The following is a 10,422-nucleotide window of genomic DNA, read 5'->3' as shown; positions in this document are numbered from 1 at the left end:
TTTGCAGGTACGGTCAGTGGCATGTGTGGATACTGTCTGATATCAGTAACAAATAGAATTAGTAGTAAAGAAGTAATAAATTAAAATGTCATGCCCGTTGCTGATTCTTTTGAGTTTCAACATCTAAAATGTAGTAGGTGTCATACTTTTTTCCCTTCATTGTTTTGTCCAGGGGGGAGGTAGTGTTAACGACAAGAAGTTCCGAAAAAGTTTGCAGTTATGTGTAAAGCTTGTTGGGGGTCACTAACTGCTATCATTCTCAGACAGTGGACGAATACAGTCTGAGTAACTTACGCATGGTGAGTTACGCTTCTCAAGATATACAGGGTGTTAGGAGTGTAGGTGGCAACGGCCTTGCCGCAGCGGATACATCGGTTCCCGTCAGATCACCGAAGTTAAGCGCTGTCGGGCGTGGCCGGCACTTGGATGGGTGACCATCCCGGCCACCATTCGCTGTTGCCTCCGGGGTGCACTCAGCCTCTTGATGCCAACTGAGGAGCTGCTCGACCGAATAGTAGCGGCACCGGTCGCAGAAAACCATCATAACGACCGGTGTTCTGACCACACACCCTTCCTATGCACATCCTCACCTGAGGATACGGCGATCGGATGGTCCCGATGGGCCACTTGTGGCCTGACGACGGAGCTTTAAGGAGTGTAAGTATAGATATAGTGGTCATTGGTGCATTAATATGTACCATCTCCAGTATCTTTTTCATATTAGGTTCATTATGCTGCCACCTACTGCCAGGAGTCAGCGACCTCAGCAGTCATTAGACATCGTGAGAGAGCAGAATGGGGCGCTCCGCGGAACTCACGGACATCCAACGTGGTGGGGTGATCGGGTGTCACTTGTGCCATACGTCTGTACGCGAGATTTCCACACTCCTAAACATTCCTAGGTCCACTGTTTCCGATGTGATAATAAAGTCGAAACGTGAGGGGACACGTACAGTAGAAAACCGTACCGGCTGACCTCGCCTGTTGACTGACAGAAACCGCCGACAGTTGAAGAGGGTCGTAATGTGTAATAGGCAGACATCTATCCGGACCATCACCCAGAAATTCCACTTAGGATCCACTGCGGGGAGCGGGAAATCTTGGATTTCATCGTCGAGCGGCTGCTCATAAGCCACACATCGCGCAGATAAATGCCAAATGACGCCTCGCTCGGTGTAAGGAGCGACTGAGCAGTTGAAAAACGTTGTGTGGAGTGATGAATCACGGTACACAATGTGGTGATCCGATGGCAGGGTGTGGGTGTGGCGAATGCTCGGTTAACGTCATTTGCCAGCGTGTGTAGCGCCAAAAGTAAAATTCGGAGGCGGTGGTGTTATGGTGTGGTCGTGTTTTTCACGGAGGGGGCATGTTTTAAGCACCTTCTTCCTCCCCACTGTTGAAGAGCAATTCAGAGATGGCGACTGCATCTTCCAACACGATCGAGCACCTGTTCATAATGCACGGCCTGTGGCGGAGTGGTTACTCGACAATAGTATCCCTCCCTGTAAAGGAGTGGCCTACACAGAGTCCTGAACTGAATCGTATAGAACATCTTTGGGATGTTTTGGAACGCCGACTTTGTGCCAGACCTCACCGACCGACATCGATACCTCTCCTCACTGCAGCATTCCGTGAAGAATTGGCTGCCATTCCCCAAGAAACCTTCCAGCACCTGATTGAACGTATGCCTGCGAGAGTGGAAGCTGTCATCAAGGTTAAGGGCGGGCTCATACTGATTTCCGGTACTACCGATGGAGGGCGCCACGAACTTGGAAGTCTTTTTCAGTCAGGTGTCCGGATACTTTTGATCATATAGTGTATGAAGGGGCACCAAGAAGATGTTGTGTAAGCCACGAGTATGCAATTCCACCTCGCCCATCGCCACTCTATTGGCTAGGGAACATACAACAGAATATTCAATTAGAGTAAGGCTGCAAAACAAGAGCTAGTGCAGGGGCACACTTAGGTCAGAACTCTGTTTGGTAGGAGGCTGGGAGAAGAGCATATAGACACAGAACTGTTCTGTTGGAATCATGAATGATTCAAGATACCTCATTAGTTACTCCTGATTTGAGGTGGCCGCACGTACGAGTACAAACTCTGGCACCCCCTCCACATACTGGTGCAATAGTACTGTGGCCCTCCCATCCCAGTGGACTGAGACATGAAGGTGCCAACACTGTCGCCATCGCTGCTATTCAGTCGCTCACCAACCTCCCTGCAACTGCCCACCACAAGAATGCGCACTAAATAAGCTGGCCTTTACCAGCACGGACGGCGTCGTAGGGGTGATGTCAGCGTAATGGAGGAGGCTCCTTCGTGAGTGGGTACAGTGCCGCAGGGAATGTGCAGTTCGACAGCCGCAGCTTATACACAAACATGTCTCTCATATAGCTTCTAAATTATAGATAGTGATCTTGCAAATGATCGCATTAACAGGCTATGCTAGTACATCAAGTAATTCGACGAACAGAGACGTTCAAATTCATTAATTTAGCGCTGGAGTGCCACAAAAGTAAATAATCGTGTATACGAAGAATTGACGATAGAAAAGTAAGTCTGAATCTGTGCTGCACCAAGAACTTCTCAAAAACCAAAAGAATAAGGTAGAAAGTGTAGTTTAGTAGACAGTGTCACTTTCTACGAGACAAATTTAAAATTATAAATATGTGTTACATCGAAATCATGTATCAGCCCCTTGAAAACCTGTTCATCTGTGTCGACCGCTGTGGCCGAGCGGTACTAGGCGCTTCAGTCCGGAACCGTGCTGCTGCTATGGTCGCAGGTTCGAATTCTGCCTCGGGCATAGATGTGTGTGATGTCCTTAGGTTAGTTAGGTTTAAGTAGTCTAGGGGACTGATGACTTCAGATGTTAAGTCCCATAGTGCTTAGGGTCATTTGAGCCATTTGTTCATCTGTGTTATGTAAATAGAGGCGGGCCTGGTGGTTCAGTGGTGAAGTGGATGCCTGGAAACCGTGAGGTCGCGGCTTCGAATGCCATTCAGCCTTCAGTTTTCGACTGTGTGGAGAGTCAAATGGTTCGAATGGCTCTGAGCACTATGAGACTTAACTGCTGAGATCATGAGTCCCCTAGAACTAAGAACTACTTAGACCTAACTAACCTAAGGACATAAGACACATCCATGCCCGAGGCAGGATTCGAACAATCGACTGTAGCGGTCGCGCGGTTCCAGACTGTAGCGCTAGAACCGCTCGGCCACCCTGGCCGGCGTGGAGAGTCACCAAGCCCGACACGTGGTTTGGATTTAGTATCAAACTGTAGGCCTGCTTTCCTCTCTGAGGTACCTTACGGATGTGCAAGTCGCTGGAGAGACATCCAAAGGAAAGACCTGTGCCAGGCCACTCTCTCCCACGAAATTATTGTTGTTACCGAAATACGTACGAAATTTTACTTTCCTCCATTCTCATCTTTACCGAAGTATTGTTGCCTTCGAAAGTAATTAAAGCTACGGTCATTCTTGTGGCACCGATAGCTACGATGCCATAACGTAGGTGCGCTCTACTAGGTTGGCACTACGACACCGACACTGACGACAGTGCCCTCTAGCCGGCGCTGTGCAGCTCTACGAGCGCCGCTCCAGATTCAGCCCATTTGATTCCGAGTAGACGACCAAGCAACAATGTTTCTACTGCATAGTGGGCGAGCCACTACAGTTTTGCCTTTGTAACTTCTAGCCGCTGTTAGAGTTGATTGATGAACGGCTTGGCACCTACGTGCTCATCTGTACGCAAAGTTAAGTAAAAGAGTTATAACCTAATTGCAGTACCACGTGTCCTGCTCCTCCTAGCTTCCTACATTCGGCCTACTCTTCAGTTTTCAGGAGCAGACCCACGCGCCGCCTTCCAGGCGGGATACAAAACTTCTTTTCTTCTTTATTTCCTTTATTCCCTTTATTCCTTCATCTCTCTCAAACAGGCTTTTTAATGAGATTTTCGCTTCCTAGTTTGCCTCTTCCAACATACGAGAGCGTGCTGAAAAGTAATTCCTCCAAATTCTTTACGTGAAAACTCTTAAAACGTTTAAAATAAAACGCACTTTATTATAAAACCAACTTTATTGTTCTTCACGTCTATGTACTTATTTCCCAGCATAGTCGCTTTGGCGACTTAAACATTTCTCCCAACAAGACATCCGTTTGATGATACCGTCACTGTAGATTTTTTTTATTTTTTTATTTTTTTTATTAATTTATTTATTTTTGACGGAACCGCAACCTCGTGCATATGGTTGTTGTCTTTCAAACGTCCCCATCTGTTGACTCAGGGATCGAGACATGGCTGCACGATCCGTTACAGCCATTAGAATAAGATGCCTGTCATCTCGACTGCTAGTGATACGAGGCCGTTGGGATCCAGCACGGAGTTCCGTATTACCCTCTTGAACCCACAGATTCCATATTCTGCTAACAGTCATTGGATCCCGACCAACGCGAACAGCAATGTCGCGATACGACAATCCGACCTTTATCAAAGTCGGAAACGTGATGGTACACATTTCTCCTCCTTACATGGGGCATCACAACAACGTTTCACCAGGCAACCCCGGCCAACTGTTGTTTGTGTATGAGAAATCGGTTGGAAACTTTCCTAATGTCAGTACGTTGTAGATGTTGCCACCGGCGCCAACCTTGTGTGAATGCTCTGAAAAGCTAATCATTTGCTTATCACAGCATACTCTTCCTGTCGGTTAAATTTCGCGTCTGTAGCACGTCATCTTCGTGGTGTAGCAATTCTAATGGCCAGTAGCGTAGTTACATTACCTACTACCATGTTACACGCTACAATTCAGACCCCTCTACCGGTAGATGGCTGCAATTTGCGTCAGACGACCGCGTAATATGTATGACACGAAATACCTCAATACTGAGAAGAGAATAAAAAAATCGGAGGCATTACTTTCTGGAATGTCCTCATAAATTTAATGGCATAGCATGTAATCACATATGACTGATTGTGAAGGACTTTCCTCGCACATGCGGTATCTGAAGACTGTAGTGCAGAGTTACGTAGTTTAAGAGATATCAACGAGAACGCCCGAAGAGGGCAGGATGGCGGGCGACGGTGAACAGAGGTGGTCGCCACTTCGGAACAAAGGGACGAATTCGGCCATCACTCGGAACGAAAATGCGTTACTGCGCAGGAGCTGACCTAATTTCGCGATCTCTACCCGCATCAGCTCATGCTCGACAAACCTTTCTTGGTTTCGAGAGCTGGCAATCCCCTGTTTTTATTTAGTCTTTGTCTGCTGTAGACCAGAGCTTACAGTCCCATAACACATTTCACTCTAATATGCAGGGCGTAATGGGTATAAGTCCCGATACTACTACTGGTGACAGTGGACAGTGTACTGAACATCATTACATCGGGATTTAAGCCATCTGTAGGCTAATAATTGCAGCCATTACAAGTCGTATGTTTTTAGGTTGCTTAGTACCTCCAAGTACATGTGGCAAGAGCAGCCCAATAATGGTTATTTTCCCCAGGCAGCAGGTCAGTTTTCGAAATGGAGATGCATGGCTGCAAAACAGTTAGTCTATAAAAAATGGCTCTCAGCACTATGGGACTGAACTTCTGAGGTCATCAGTCCCCTAGAACTTAGAACTACTTAAACCTAACTAACCTAAGGACATCACACACATCCATGCCCAAGGCAGGATTCGAACCTGCGACCGTAGCGGTCTCGCGGTTCCAGACTGTAGCGCCTAGAACCGCACGGCCACTCTAGCCGGCAGTTAGTCTATACTGACAGGCGTAATCCACTTAGGGGTGCAGTACAACCATGCAGAAAACATCAGGTCATAAAGTTTGTGCTGTGTTTGTGGAAAGAGTGTTTGAGGCAGAGAAAAAACAACCAACACATTGATGTGTGTACATACGGAGGAACCATATTTAAACATGTCTGTACTTATACCTGTTATACCCAGTATTTTAAGAAGCTGGTGCCCCAGAGCTCACAAAACATTGGAAAAACGTCATGATTTACCACTAAGAGCTGATGATACACAGCCAGTTTCTGTCCATGTAGCTTTATCAGGTATCATACTCGTAAAATACTTACTACTGTTTAGAAGGCGATATGAAACCAATGGCATCAAAAAGTATGAAACCCACAATTAATCACTATTTTCAGACAGTAATCTAAATTAGGTCATCAACAGTACAAATATATCAGACACTTCTCTCCTTTATGTTATATCAACAGTCAGCTTATGCTGTTAAGAAAGAAGGCACTTTATATGGTATTTCTTGATGTCATTGATTTTGTGTCGCTTTGTAAACAGTTGTAAATATTTTATGATGCTGGACGGTTTGTGACCCGAAAAAGGTTGTATCATAAAGAAATTTTCAGCTGCAGCCACGGTGGTGAATCATGAGGGTTTTCAAACGTTTGTAGTTGTCCAGTCAAGGAGAGTTTTGCGCTACTAGGAGATAGTAACTATTTCTGTTCTTTGAACAGTAATTAGAACATAAGTACTTCGTCCTGTTGTTTATACGCATGTAAACATTAGGTGCCGCCGACAGCGATGCAGAATAATTGATGGTGTTTGACGGCAAGATCACAAGAAAGATTTTTCAACCTCTGAAAAAAGAAAAGGGACAGATGAGACTGAAAAATGAAGAAATATATGCTGTGAAGACTCAGCCTAATAGTGTACGAAAAATCAAAGGTTAAGTGACTACGAAAGATTGGACACGTTGTAAGGATAACAGATGATATGCTATTCCAGAAGTGATGTTGGTAAGAAGGCAAGAGGGAACGCTCTCCTGGGGAAGAGCAAGAACGAGATGGCAAGATGGACTACAGAACAATTGCGATTCACGTGGAACTGTATGGAAGCTACCCAGGACAGGAAATGTAGTAGCAGTTTGTAAGATTGGTGCATGATCTACAGTGTATTTGATTGCCAGTTAATAACTATACTTACCAACATTAATGTCTGATAACATCATACCCCACAATTTCGCATCACACTCTTATCATCTCTCTATCTCTCAGTACGGTATCCGTTTCCTAACGCAATTTTACTTCCTTGTAGTAATTACACTGACGTCCAGCTCAAAGAATTAATTGAACATTAACTGCATACAAATTAACTATCCACAAAATTAAAACCACATTATTCGTGTAATTAAATCAGAATTGCAGTTAACATCGAAACACACGAGGCGAACGCCGAGATATTACAGATGTTTAAAAGTATTTTGTTACAAACTAATGAATTACTTTTTAAGAGTACAGCATTTTTAAAATATAAGGATCTGCTTCTTATTTCTTTGTAACGTTATGCTTCTCTTTGTTAGGACTCTGTACTCGTGTTGAATCCCTCTGTGAGGCAACACTTTATTTTTATCTGCTGGTTGTGACATTCAGTGCCTGCTGTTGATGCCAAAAGAAGCCGAAAAACAGATTTGTTAGTAAAAAAGTAATACTTACAAGGCATCTACACTCCTGGAAATTGAAATAAGAACACCGTGAATTCATTGTCCCAGGAAGGGGAAACTTTATTGACACATTCCTGGGGTCAGATACATCACATGATCACACTGACAGAACCACAGGCACATAGACACAGGCAACAGAGCATGCACAATGTCGGCACTACTACAGTGTATATCCACCTTTCGCAGCAATGCAGGCTGCTATTCTCCCATGGAGACGATCGTAGAGATGCTGGATGTAGTCCTGTGGAACGGCTTGCCATGCCATTTCCACCTGGCGCCTCAGTTGGACCAGCGTTCGTGCTGGACGTGCAGACCGCGTGAGACGACGCTTCATCCAGTCCCAAACATGCTCAATGGGGGACAGATCCGGAGATCTTGCTGGCCAGGGTAGTTGACTTACACCTTCTAGAGCACGTTGGGTGGCACGGGATACATGCGGACGTGCATTGTCCTGTTGGAACAGCAAGGTCCCTTGCCGGTCTAGGAATGGTAGAACGATGGGTTCGATGACGGTTTGGATGTACCGTGCACTATTCAGTGTCCCCTCGACGATCACCAGTGGTGTACGGCCAGTGTAGGAGATCGCTCCCCACACCATGATGCCGGGTGATGGCCCTGTGTGCCTCGGTCGTATGCAGTCCTGATTGTGGCGCTCACCTGCACGGCGCCAAACACGCATACGACCATCATTGGCACCAAGGCAGAAGCGACTCTCATCGCTGAAGACGACACGTCTCCATTCGTCCCTCCATTCACGCCTGTCGCGACACCACTGGAGGCGTGCTGCACGATGTTGGGGCGTGAGCGGAAGACGGCCTAACGGTGTGCGGGACCGTAGCCCAGCTTCATGGAGACGGTTGCGAATGGTCCTCGCCGATACCCCAGGAGCAACAGTGTCCCTAATTTGCTGGGAAGTGGCGGTGCGGTCCCCTACGGCACTGCGTAGGATCCTACGGTCTTGGCGTGCATCCGTGCGTCGCTGCGGTCCGGTCCCAGGTCGACGGGCACGTGCACCTTCCGCCGACCACTGGCGACAACATCGATGTACTGTGGAGACCTCACGCCCCACGTGTTGAGCAATTCGGCGGTACGTCCACCCGGCCTCCCGCATGCCCACTATACGCCCTCGCTCAAAGTCCGTCAACTGCACATACGGTTCACGTCCACGCTGTCGCGGCATGCTACCAGTGTTAAAGACTGCGATGGAGCTCCGTATGCCACGGCAAACTGGCTGACACTGACGGCGGCGGTGCACAAATGCTGCACAGCTAGCGCCATTCGACGGCCAACACCGCGGTTCCTGGTGTGTCCGCTGTGCCGTGAGTGTGATCATTGCTTGTACAGCCCTCTCGCTGTGCGGAGAAAGTATGGTGGGTCTGACACACCGGTGTCAATGTGTTCTTTTTTCCATTTCCAGGAGTGTACTATCATTCTCAGACAATGGACGAATACAGTCTGAGTAACTTACGCATGGTGAGTTACGCTTCTCAAGATATACAGGGTGTTAGGAGTGTAGGTGGCAACGGCCTTGCCACAGCGGATACATCGGTTCCCGTCAGATCACCGAAGTTAAGCGCTGTCGGGCGTGGCCGGCACTTGGATGGGTGACCATCCCGGCCACCATTCGCTGTTGCCTCCGGGGTGCACTCAGCCTCTTGATGCCAACTGAGGAGCTGCTCGACCGAATAGTAGCGTCACCGGTCACAGAAAACCATCATAACGACCGGGATAGCGGTGTTCTGACCACACACCCTTCCTATGCACATCCTCACCTGAGGATACGGCGATCGGATGGTCCCGATGGGCCACTTGTGGCCTGACGACGGAGCTTTAAGGAGTGTAAGTATAGATATAGTGGTCATTGGTGCATTAATATGTACCATCTCCAGTATCTTTTTCATATTAGGTTCATTATACTGCCACCTACTGCCAGGAGTCAGCGACCTCAGCAGTCATTAGACATCGTGAGAGAGCAGAATGGGGCGCTCCGCGGAACTCACGGACATCCAACGTGGTAGGGCGATCGGGTGTCACTTATGTCATACGTCTGTACGCGAGATTTCCACACTCCTAAACATTCCTAGGTCCACTGTTTCCGATGTGATAATAAAGTCGAAACGTGAGGGGACACGTACAGTAGAAAACCGTACCGACTGACCTCGTCTGTTGACTGACAGAAACCGCCGACAGTTGGAGAGGGTCGTAATGTGTAATAGGCAGACATCTATCCGGACCATCACCCAGAAATTCCACTTAGGATCCACTGCCGGGAGCGAGAAAACTTGGATTTCATCGTCGAGCGGCTGCTCATAAGCCACACATCGCGCAGATAAATGCCAAATGACGCCTCGCTCGGTGTAAGGAGCGACTGAGCAGTTGAAAAACGTTGTGTGGAGTGATGAATCACGGTACACAATGTGGTGATCCGACGGCAGGGTGTGGGTGTGGCGAATGCTCGGTTAACGTCATTTGCCAGCGTGTGTAGCGCCAAAAGTAAAATTCGGAGGCGCTGGTGTTATGGTGTGGTCGTGTTTATCACGGAGGGGGCATGTTTTAAGCACCTTCTTCCTCCCCACTGTTGAAGAGCAATTCAGAGATGGCGACTGCATCTTCCAACACGATCGAGCACCTGTTCATAATGCACGGCCTGTGGCGGAGTGGTTACTCGACAATAGCATCCCTCCCTGTAAAGGAGTGGCCTACACAGAGTCCTGAACTGAATCGTATAGAACATCTTTGGGATGTTTTGGAACGCCGACTTTGTGCCAGACCTCACCGACCGACATCGATACCTCTCCTCACCGCAGCATTCCGTGAAGAATGGGCTGCCATTCCCCAAGAAACCTTCCAGCACCTGATTGAACGTATGCCTGCGAGAGTGGAAGCTGTCATCAAGGTTAAGGGCGGGCTCATACTGATTTCCAGTACTACCGATGGAGGGCGCCACGAACTTGGAAG

The 10,422-nt window shown here is 47.7% G+C and overlaps 2 pseudogenes; both read left to right on the top strand.

Moving 5' to 3' along the window:
* The first annotated feature begins 344 nt into the window (after window positions 1-344).
* LOC124728577 lies at window positions 345-462 on the top strand (annotated as a pseudogene).
* Window positions 463-8,982: 8,520 nt separating this feature from the next.
* Window positions 8,983-9,100, top strand: LOC124728248 (annotated as a pseudogene).
* Window positions 9,101-10,422: the final 1,322 nt, after the last annotated feature.

This window comes from Schistocerca piceifrons, chromosome 1 (assembly GCF_021461385.2).
Source record: "Schistocerca piceifrons isolate TAMUIC-IGC-003096 chromosome 1, iqSchPice1.1, whole genome shotgun sequence".
Lineage (NCBI taxonomy): Eukaryota > Metazoa > Arthropoda > Insecta > Orthoptera > Acrididae > Schistocerca > Schistocerca piceifrons.
This window is presented reverse-complemented; position numbering and strand designations above follow the sequence as displayed.